At 34.5% G+C, this 12,121-nt stretch overlaps 1 protein-coding gene and 1 non-coding gene across 24 annotated transcripts in view; one reads left to right on the top strand and one right to left on the bottom strand.

Annotated features, from left to right (window-relative positions):
- The window catches only part of MBD5 (methyl-CpG binding domain protein 5), a 475,596-nt gene that overhangs the window by 228,331 nt on the left and 235,144 nt on the right, over positions 1-12,121 (bottom strand). The gene's annotated exons all lie outside the window — the stretch shown is intronic.
- Positions 11,585-11,719, top strand: LOC112132486 (small nucleolar RNA SNORA48). Its single transcript, XR_002914252.1, has one exon. It is a non-coding gene; the product is annotated as a small nucleolar RNA SNORA48 (small nucleolar RNA).

The raw sequence follows: 12,121 nt of genomic DNA, 5'->3' as shown, positions 1-12,121 counted from the left end.
GAGGAAATGAAATAAGTCTTTCAAAGATATATCTGCATTCCAATGATCACTGTAGCATTATACAACTAATAGCCAAGATATGGAATCAACCTCAGTGTCCATCAACAGATGAATAGGTAAAGAAAACATGGTGTATGAACACATAAGACAATACTACTCAGCCTTAAAATGAAGGAAATCCTGTTACTTCTGAAAACGTGGATGAACCTGGAGGAATTATGTTAAGTGAAATAAGCTAGGCACAGAAAGACAAATACTGCATGATCTTATTTACATGTGGAATCTAAAAAAGTCAAACTCATAGTAGTGGAGAAAAGAATGTGGTTACCACAGACTGGAGGGGAGGAAGGGATGGGGGAGACGCTGGTCGATGGGCACAGAATTTCAGTTGGACAGGAGAAATAAGTTCAAGGGACCTATTGTATAATATGGCAACTGTGGTTAATACAAATGTGTATTATGACAAAATGACATATTGCTAAGTAGATATTAAGTGTTCTCATCACAAAAAATGCTAAAAATGGAGGTAATGCATATGCTAACTAGCTTGATTTAGCCATTTCACAATGTATACATATTTCAAAACCATAAATATATACAATTTTTGACAATTAAAAAAGTAGAACTAATAAAAGGCAGAGTGGAAACATCAATAGCATACCGACGGAAATTAGAGCAAAATTTATTATATAGGCAAAATGAATTATTTTAAACTGATTAAAAAGTATAGATCCACAATGAGGATATGTACTTTATGAACTTTTATACTAGAAATAACATAGTGCTGAAATATAAAATAAAAGCTATTTGAAATTCATGGAGAGCACGAAAACACGGAAATAATCGTCTTGGGAAAATAACTTCTTTCAAAAAGTCATTTATAAATCAAACATCCAAAAGTAAATTAAAGAATTAACCAATATAACAGATGTACCTAACGTTGTATATAACAGAGAACATAATTCTCTTCAAATGTCCACAGAATGTTTACCAAAATTGATTATATTCCATACTACAAAGAAAACATCACTGAACTCCAAAAATTAAAAATTTTATAGGCCAGCCACTAATCATAGGGTAATAAAACTAGAAACAACTGACTAAAGATAAAGAGTATAAATAAAATTACCTAGAGCCTAAAAATCTTTCTCCAAAGAGGAAACTGAAACATCAATTACAGACTCCATATTTTAACAATAAAAATAAAGGCAGCAAAAGCTCTTAAAGCTCTTAAGATGGGTCTTTGTTATGAGAGTCAGATATGAGATATGAGGCTGAGCTCATATTCCTATCTTTTCTCTCTTGAGATCTCCTTAAAATACTGGTAAATAAATACATTTCTAAAGGGAAAACAAACAATAAGGAAAAGGAATAAAGGGCTGTTTGTGGAAAAGGGAATTAAAAAATTTCAGAAAGAAGGAAATCAGAAGGAGTGCTCAGTGATAAAGAGCAGTAGAGGAAGGGATGAAAGGTGAGGAGGGGGCCAACCTGCTGTAGGAATCCAAGAAAGGTAGGGCAATTGGAAACACAAAATGCAATGAACTTTAGTAGAGACCTATGAGGCTGAAAACAAAAAAAAATTGAAAGTCAGAAGACAAAGTTGTAAGGCCAGGCATGGTGGCTGACACCTGTAATGCCAGCACTTTGGAAGGCCAAGGCAGGAGGATTGCTTGAGGTTAGGAGTTCGAGACCAGCCTGGCCAACATGGTGAAACCCCGTCTGTACTAAAAATACAAAAATTAGCCAGGTGTGGTGGTGCATGCCTGTAATCCCAGTTATTTGGGAGGCTGAGGCAGGAGAATCGCTTGAACCCTGGAGGCTGATGTTGCAGTGAGCCGAGATGTTGACACTGCACTCCAGTCTGGGTGACAGGGTTAGACTGTCTAAAAAAAAAAAAAATAGAAAGGAAGTAATGGAAGTTTCCTCTCTAAAATATTGAACACAATTTTTCTGAGAACAAGGATGGCTAGAATGAGAGGTAATGCTCTCTCTATCAGAGACATCAGCTTTGATATTTAGGGCTTGCAAAATATAAGGTTAATGTCATGCATACCTTATTCAAGACAAGCCAGCCAATACACTAGTCTGTTCACACACAGAGAAATCAGAGCTTTCCTATTACTTTATTTAAAAAGTAAACAGGCATCAGACACATGAATCACATCTACCACAGTGAAGAGAAAAAGAAAGACAACAAATGGGGGGCAGGATATCAACCACTGAGAAAAGGGAGAATATTTATAAAATATAAAAATAACTTTGAAAAACTTATAATACACTGCATCCATGAACAAGAGGAGGATATCTTAAAGAAAGAATAAGCATGAAATATGAAAGAGGTCTTGGAAATTAAATATATGATTGCTAAATACAATAAGTGATTTGGAAATCTAAGGTAAAAAATCTTCAGTAAGTAGAATATTAATTAGCACTAGGTCGGTAAAATATGAGAAAGTTAAGAGAGAAGATTGATTCTAAAGGGTTGACATTCAACTAAAAGGAATCCCAGAATGAGAATATGTAGGGAAATATAGAGGAAAAAATAATCGTAGATATAATAGAAGATAATTTTTTAAAGATAAAAAAGGGTATAAGACTTCAGACTGAAAGTCCTTGTATGCCAAGTATACTACACTAAAAAAAAAACAAAAAAAAAACTAAAAAAACTCACAATTAGATATATCTCTATAAAATTTGGGACCACTAGTTAAGGAGATCTTAAAGGCTTCCAGAAAGAAACAAAGTCACATATCAATTATGTGATCAACATCACTGTAGGAAATGAAACAATGTCTTAAAAGTTGTGAGAAAAATGATTTTGTACTCATATCTAGGGAAAGCAGCTCTCAAATATGAAAGTAAAATAAAAATTTTCTAGAAATACAAGGACTTAAAAGTTTATCTTCTATGTATCCTTTAATACCTCTATTGAAGAAGAAATCTATAATAAATTACAGACTTTTTAGGATTGATCTGAGAAGAAAACTTGGAGCTTTAAACCTAATTAAAAAAAATGGAAATATATAAACCAAGCATTGAATTCAAGAAAACTGAAAAGAAGGAAAATATGAACCTAAAGAAACAGAAAAAAATAAGAGATGAATAAAGATAAATACAAATAAATGAAACAAAAACCAGAAAGGCAGACTTGAACAACTACAACAAAAGCTGCTCCCTTTTAAAGACAAACACAACAAATGATTCTAGTGATATTTCAATACTTTCAATGATCTTAGAGAAAGATAGTCTTTAATTTCATTTATCAAACTAGTGTAGTTTACTACAAAACATGACAATGACAAGACAAAATAAAACCTGAAAACCAATCTCACTTATTCATTCATTTGTTAAATATTTACTGAGAGTCTATTCTATGCCAAGCATTGTACCAGGCATGAAAGATAAATAAAAATGAGTAAATAAAAATAGAAATCCCCACCCACCTCTATGGATATTAGATTTTAAAAATAAGCAAACCAAATACATGATGAAGTAGAGTTTAAATGGAGAATATGAAATGTCTATGTTGGGAAATTTAATAAAATATATCATTATAATAATAGGTTAAAAAAAAAACCAAATGACTATCACTATAAATGACTCAAGTTTTTTGATAATGACCAATATCCACTTTTATTTAAAATACTCATAGCAAATTAGAAACTGTACATGGTACATTTATTTAACATAATTCTGTAAGAATTAGCCAACACAACCAGATAAGAACATGATATTATATATAATGGCAAAGATTTAGAATTACCATTAACTACTAATGATAAAATAATCAACATGAAAAAAACTAAGCCTACCAACAAAATTAATAAAGTTCAGAAAAGATGGACTGTTAAAAAATAAATATACAATAAAAATAAAAACAAGCAGAGCCTCATACAAATAGAAAGATAACGAAGTATAACAGAAAGAAAAGAGAGGGGGATGCTGTGGTTCAAGCCTGTAATCCCAGCACTTTGGGAGGCCTGGGTGGGGGGATTGTGTGAGATTAGGAATTCAAGACCAGCCTGGGGGCAGTTTTGGGAGACCAGGCTATACAAAAGAAAAAAGAAGGAAGGGAGCACTCATCCCAGCTGATTCCAGCACTTTGGAAGGCCAAGGCGGGCAGATCCCTTGAGCCTCAGAGTTCATGACCAGCCTGGGCAATATGGTGAAACTACAGCTTTACAAAAAAATACAAAAACTAGGTGGGCTTGGTGGTGCATGCCTGTGGTCTCAGCTACTCAGGAGGCCAAGGTGGGAGAATTGATTGAGCCTGGAAGGCAGAGGTCAAAGTGAGATGAGATCACACCAGTGCACTCCAGCCTGGGTGAAAAAGTGAGAACCTGTCTCAAAAAAAAAAAAGAAAAGAAAAGAAAAGAGAGCGAGAGAGAAAAGAAAAAAAATCGTTCACAATAGCAACCAAAAATACATAGACCTGGAATAAATAAAACAGAAGATGTATTATTAGAATCAGTGGGAATAAGATTGATTCTTCTGCAGGATAGGTAATTCATATGGAAAAAATCAAATTAGATACCTACCCCAAGTCATACATAAAACAAAACCAGGTGGATTAAAGACCTACACATAAAAGCAAACAAACATAAATGTTTAAAAAGTTAAAGAACACTATATATTATTTAACAATAACGTATATTTAGTAAAAATATAAAAATATCCATTCATATGAACACATTGATTTCAGAATAATGGTTACCTCTGGAGAGGGAGGCAAGGGGAAGGAATGGAGATGGGCTTTAGCTTTGTCAGTAATATATTATTTCTTTAAAAAAATGGGAGAGAAATCAGAATTAATGTGATGTGATTCGATTAAAAGTTACCAATGTCATTATTTTCTGTACTATTTAATATGTTCAAAATATTTCATAAGGAAAAGTAAAATTAGAAAAATGTAAACATCTTTAATCCATCTGATCTTTATTTGGGCTGACGCTAAATTGTGAGATTAGTGTACTCATTTTATCCCAATTTTCACAACTCTATTGAACAATTCATCCTTTCTCTCTTTTAATTTGAAATGCCACCTAAAACAAATTGTAACTTGCTCTATACCCAGATCTATTTCTGTCTTTTTTATTCTTTTTTAATCTGTCTACTGTGGTCTCAATACCCCTTATAATACATTTTTAAACTGATAGATGTCAAAGCCTGCATATCTCCTCCCTCTACTCACACCCCTCATCACCTCCCAAATCAACATTAGCCTCATACCTCCTGCATGTTTTTTGTTCTTTATAGTATTCATAGTAAATGTTAGAAGATCTTCAATGATTCCTGATAAAGCTTGTTTCATTCTTTGCTGTATCCCAACAGCCTCCGCAGAGTGTGACATACAATAATCACTGAATAAGTTATCTGTTCTTCTGCTTTTCTTTTAATCAACAAAACACCTGAAAACCTAGGATTATATTTATAGACTAATGTGGAAGAAATTTGCGTTTTATTGTGTTAGTCTTGCCAGTCTATTTGTTTAAATGTCTCTCAGCAAAGTTTTATAGTTTTCTTTAGATAAATTGTTTATAAGTGCCTGTTATGTTTATCCTTCTTATTCTATAGTTTTTGTTATTATTACTGGTAAGCTTTTTCTTTTTATCAATTGATTATTGATAGGGGAGTTACTATTTTATAAATTGATTTTTAGTCCAGCATATTTGCAGACATTTTCTATTAATTCTATATAGGCAATAGTAACATGTGCAAATAATAACAGTTCTGTCTTGCTACTCAATCTTTTTCTCTTCTTTCTCTTTTTCTTACTGCATTGGGTAGAACTTCTACTATAATGTTGACAAGTTTGCATGACAACAGGCAACCTTTTCTTTCATACTTTAAAGTGGCATGCTTGCTATTCTTAAAATTTTTTTCTTATTTTTTGTAAATACCTTTTTATCATATTAAGAAATTGTCCTCCTATTCCTAATGTGCCAAGAATTTTTCTTATAATTATTGTTCAATTTTATTGAATGCTTTTAATGTATCTATTGGGATGACCATATGGTTTTTCTCCTTTAATTTGTTCAGTGTTATAGATTACACTGATAGATTTTTAAAAAGAAAAACATTGAGCTATTTTTGAATTCCTCAAATAAAGCCTACGTGGTCAGGAGATACCAACACAAACAACTCACTTTGATTTGTCAATATTTTATTTAGGGTTTCTGCATCGAAGTTTCCATGTGAGACTGTCCTATAATTTTTCTTTCTTGTATTATCTTTGCCTGATTTAGACATTAAAATCAAAAGAGAAGCTTTCCCTCTTTTCTTGAAACACTTCTCTCTCTCTCCACCCTAATCTAAGTCACCATTTGAATTATCCTCTTAATCCTCCCTTTCTTTTCAAATTTATTTAAGCATTTATTTTTTTCTCTTTCCTGAACTTGTTCTTTGTCCCCAGCCTGCCACCTCACATACTCCCTAGAATGTAAACTCCACAAAAGCAGCTTGTCTATCTCCAGAAATGAGGTCTGTGTTAAGCATATAGCAGAGTCTCAAAAATACTTGTTGAACAAATAAATGAAATCCTACTTTTCATCTATCAAATTTGCAATACAAAAACTTGTAATATCCATATTGCAAAATGTACATATTTATGCATATATTAATATAATGTTTTGAAAGAGTAAATTGAGGGTAACAACTAAAAGCCTTTAAAATGTGTTATCTTTTGAGGAGGCAAGTGCATTTCTAGCAATTTATTTTTCTGAAGTAATTCAATAATGTGAAAAGGGTATGAAAAATAGTTTTTTATCAAAGCATTGTTTATGACAAAAAACTGTAAATAATCTAACTGTTCAATAATCTGTGATTTTTGAACAAATTATGATACATCCATAAAACAGAATAGTATGTCCTTCTAAAATTGCCATAGAAAGATGTTTAGAATACATTGTGAATTTTAAAAAGATGGTCTTACTATAATATGTACTATCATCCTACTTTGGCTAAAGAGTTCATTTCTATGTATTGAACAAAGCCTGGAAGAATATACACAAAAATGTTGCTGTTGTTTTAATCAGATACTGGAATTTTAAAAGTTTTTTATTTCTTTTCCTTTACTTGTGTTTTTCTTCCTTTAGACCATGAAACATTACGTTTTAGGTAGTAAAACATAAATTTAAAAAGAAAAGTATTTGAACACCATGCTGTTACAAATTTAATGAGAAATCTCTGGCATTGGGAAGCAATCATTGAATATGTGTGTTTGCGTGTGTGTGTGTGTGTGTGTACACGCACACATACGTGTAAATTACGTCTGTTGATGGCTGCCCAGTGTCTGAACACATTCCTTATTTTGGGAAATCTCAAAAAGTCTGGGATAGTCCCTTTCCTAGTTATTTGGTTATTGATCATCAGTCATGTGACCTTTGTTAACCAAACTAATGCTCCCACCCAGGACTTTGAATTTTGTGAGAGTGAGGCAGAGGTTACTCATGGAAGCTGCGGTCACACTGAAACAGCAAACTTCAATGAGTGTCCAAAGGCAGCAGAACCCAGTGGCATGTTAAAGGCTGTCCAGTGGAAACTGTATCAGCAGCAGACTTCAAAGCAGAATTTTCCTATGGTATGACATTGGCAAGGCTTTACATTTCTTCATTTCTACTAGTTTCTTAAGTCTAGTACTCCAGCACCCCTACAGATTCTGCGGGCTCTATGATATTACCAAATATTCCTTTTCTGCTTTAGAAAAAGCTGGCTTCTATTGTTTAAAACTAAGAATTCTGATTGGTACAATGCCTAGCAACTATCGTGAATCATACTCTTGCATTTCAGAAATTGCCATTATTTTTCTAGGCAGTTCAAAAGCATACTAGAAAGAGAATGCACTTTGAAGCCAGACTGATCAGGTTTGAATACCAGCTACTATAATTGCTAGTTGTGTGTGACCTTAGACAACAGACCTAACCTCTCTCAGTCTTAATTTCTTCATCTGTACATTATTATTATTTCCTCTTCCTCTTCCTCTTCTTCTTCTTCTTCGACGAGGTCTCACGATGCTGCTCAGGCTGGTCTCAAACTCCTGGACTTAAGCGATTGTACCACATAGGCCTCCCGAAGTGATGGGATTACAGGTATAAGCCATCCTACTGAGCCTGTAAACTATTTTTGATGATCCAACAACGTTAACATTTTGCATCTTTCATATTTATCTCAAATTCTTAAATTTCTTCTGGTATTTCATGGTCCACATCTACATGTGCACTTTGAGATGATGTATATATCTCCATTATCTAGAACACTATTTGTCAATACTATCAACTCTATCTCACTAGGTTATGAAACTCTTATAAATGAATGCAAATGTCTGCTTTCTTCAATACTATACATAGGTTGCTGGAGTACTGCTAGAGAAATTAGAAGTAACCCATATACAGCCAAGATGGCTTTTGGCCAGACTCATAAAACTATGTTCAGATTAAAATCAAATAAAACAGGAGCCTATACGTAAAAAGCATTGAAAAATGAAAAACAACTTAAACCATTACTGAACTCTCATGAAGATACACTAATGTAGGATTTCATTACTAATGCATAGTAAAAGATAATTAGATTCTTTTGGCGTCTCCCTTAATTGTGCAGCAGGGCAGCTGTCCCAGGATCTTATTTCACACACCCAAATCTTCCTCAAATTCTAACCTCCACCCAATATGACTTTTTCCTTCAATACATCCACTTTTCCGGTCTTTGAAGATTGATTATATTCTCCCTCAAACTTCCTAATGTAAGTGATTCTAGCTTTATTGGCTTCTTTCAAGTTTCCTCCTTTCCCAATACATAAAACAGCACGAAAAGTTGACCCTTAATTTGAGCAGGAAACAGGGAAAAACTTTTAAACTTTTAAGTATTAATAATCTGTTATCTTCTCCCATGGCTTACAAAAAGTTTTCCCCTCTCTTCATCTCCCTCCCTCTCTCTGCCTCCCAATGCACACACCACAACTGTGTACATTTGTGCCACGATATATTTTGATCTAAAAACTCCACTGTGTCTTTAAAAATGCTTAGCAATCCTACATTTCCCTGATTAGTCCTTTTCTCTATTTCTCAGCCCAGATATTTCTCCTGAGCTCAGTTCACAAATTCCACAGCCTTCTGTATATCTTCATATGAGCACCCTATGGTCATTTCAAATATGAAATTTATGGAAAATAAAAAACTCATGAACTTTTCCCCTAAATTGTCTCTTTCTTGTATTCTCCACCCAAATATCAACTTTTCACCTAGTCAATCAAACAACGCGTGATTCCTGACCTTCTCCTTTGAATCACACTCAGTGTTCATGAATCAGGAAGTTGATTGTTCAATTTGCTAAATATCTCTTGCATATTTATTGCAATTAGCCTAGATCAGACTAGCATCCATGCTTTCCTCTATTTGGTCTTCCCACCTCCAGATCAGTCCCACCTAAGGCTATTGTTTTTACTACAGTTAAAACAATCTATCTAAAATGCCAATGGCATTCTGTTACTTAACTGTATGGGTTCTCCAGTCTGACTGCTGAGTTTTCAATCAGGCTTAATGACCAACTAGGAGGAAGAGACAGTGTATGCCATAGTTGTTAAGCACATAGACACTACAGTCTATCTGCCTTGGTTCAAATCCCAGCATTGCCTTTTCATATACGACCTTGGTATATGACCTTGGACAAATTACTTAACCCCACAGGGCTCAATTTTTTTCCCTTCTTTCTATTTATTTATTTCCACAGGGATCAGTTTTTTTATAAAACTGAAATGACAAAAGCATCTGTATTATAGGGTGGCTGTGAGGGTTACATGAATGAACATAAAGCTCTTGTAGAGTGAGAACCATATAAATGTATGCTATTATTATATGGCCTTAAATAGAATGTATAACCTTTCTGTACTTCAGTCTCTTCCTCTTCTACAAATAGGAATAATATATATACATAATTTTTTTTTTACTTTAGATGATAAAAGAGATTCATGTTATATGTCATCCTCTGGTAAACATTCCTTGATCTCCCATTTCCCCAGTGCAGGAATAAATGTATAGGCACATCTTGTTTTTTTGCTCTTCACAGATATTGTGTTTTTTACAAATGGAAGGTTTGCGACAACCCTGCATTCAGCAAGTCTATGGGTGCCATTTTTTCCCACAGCATGTGCTCACTTCATGTCTCTGTGTCACATTTTGGTAATTCTTGCAATATTTCAAACTTTTTCATTATTATTACATCTAATATAGTGATCTGTGATCAGTGACCTTGGATGTTTCTACTGTAACTGTTCTGGGGTGCCACAACACATGTCCATATAAAAAAGGCAAATTCAATTGATAAATGTTGTGTGTGTTCTGACTACCCCAGAATCTGGCTGTTCCCCATCTGTCTCCCTCTCCCCTAAGACACAACAATATTCAAATTAGGCCAAGTAATAACCCTTCAATGGCCTTTTAAGTGTTCAGGTGAAAGGAAGAATCACATGTCGCAATTCAAATCAAAAGCTAGAAATAATTAAGCTTAGTAAGGAGGACATGTCAGGCTGACAGCTAGGCTTCTTGTGCTGAACAGGTAGCCAAGTTGTGAATGTAAAGGAAAAGTTATTGAAGCAAATTAAAAGTGCTACTTCAGTTAATACACAAATGATAAGAAAGCAAAACAGCCTTTTTGCTGTGAAATAGCGTTTTTGCTGATAAAAAGTTTTAGTGGTCTGGGGAGAAAATCAAACCAGCTACATTTCCTTAAAATAAAGTCTAATCCAGAGCAAGGGCCTAACTCTCTTCAATTCTCTGAAGGCTGAGAGAGGTGAGGAAGCTGCAGAAGAAAAGTATGACCCTAGCAATGCAAGGTGGTTCATGAGGTTTAAGAAAAGAAGCCATCTCCATAAAAGTGCGAAGTGAAGCAGTAAGTTCTGATGGAGAAGCTGCAGCAAGTTATCTAGAAGCTCTAGCTAAGATCATTGATGAACAAACAACAGATTTTCAGTGTAGTTGAAACAGCCATCTATCTATTAGAAGATGCCATTTAGGACTTTCACAGCTACAGGAGAAGTCAATGTTCAACTTCAAAGCTTCAAAGGACCCACTGATTCTCTTGTTAGAGGCTAATGCAGTTGGTGATTTTAGGTTGAAGCCAATGGTCATTAACCATTCCAAAAATCCTAGGGCCCTTAAGAATTATGCTAAATCTACTCTGCCTGTGCTCTAGAAATGGAATAACAAAGCCTAGAGGATAGCACATCTGTTTGCAGCATGATTTGCTGACTATTTTAAGCTCACTGTTGAGAGACCTACTGCTCAGAAAAAAATACTCCTTTCAAAATATTACTGCTCACTGACAGTGCACCTAGTCATCCAAGAGCTGTGATGGAGATGTACAAAGAGATTAACGTGTTTTCATGCTTGCCAAAACAGTATCTATTCTGTAGCCCACGGATCAAGTCTTTCAACTTGAAAATGCATCAACTTTAAAAGTCTTTTTAATTAAGAAATACATTTTGTAAGGCTATACCTGCCATACACACTGTTTCCTTGATGCATCTGGGCAAAGTAAATAGAAAACCTTCTGGAAAGGACTTACCATTCTAGATGCCATTAGGAATATTCATTATCTCTGACCTGGGTAGAGCAGCATCTGGTTGGTGGTGCCCATCTCATATCAGCCAGAGATACAGCAATTCCTTGTTTATCCCAGCTTGGCTTTTAGTCTGTGCCTATACCTGGTGCATGTGCAGAAAATATGGGGGCAGGAGAGAAGAATATTCTTGATTCATGGGAAGAGGTCAAAATATCAACATTAACAAGAATTTGGAAGGAGTGAATTCCAACCCTCATGGATGACTTTGATGGGTTCAAAACTTCAGTGGAGGAAGTATCACAGATGTTGTGGAAAGAGCAAGAGATCTCTAATTAGAAGTGGAGCCTGCAGATGTGACTGAATTGCTGCAATGTCATGATAAAACTTGAACAGATGAGCAGTTGCTTCTTACGGCTAACAAAGTAAGTGGCTTCTGAAGGAGGAATCTACTTTTGGTGAAGATGCTGTGAATATTGTTGAAATGACAACGAAAGATTTAGAGTATTACAGAAACTTAGTAGATAAAGCAGCAGCAGGGTTTGAGAGAATTGATTCCAATTTTGAAAGT

Source organism: Pongo abelii, chromosome 11 (assembly GCF_028885655.2).
Source record: "Pongo abelii isolate AG06213 chromosome 11, NHGRI_mPonAbe1-v2.0_pri, whole genome shotgun sequence".
Taxonomy (NCBI): domain Eukaryota; kingdom Metazoa; phylum Chordata; class Mammalia; order Primates; family Hominidae; genus Pongo; species Pongo abelii.
Note: the sequence above shows the minus strand (reverse complement) of the source record. Positions and strands in the feature narration are given on the sequence as shown.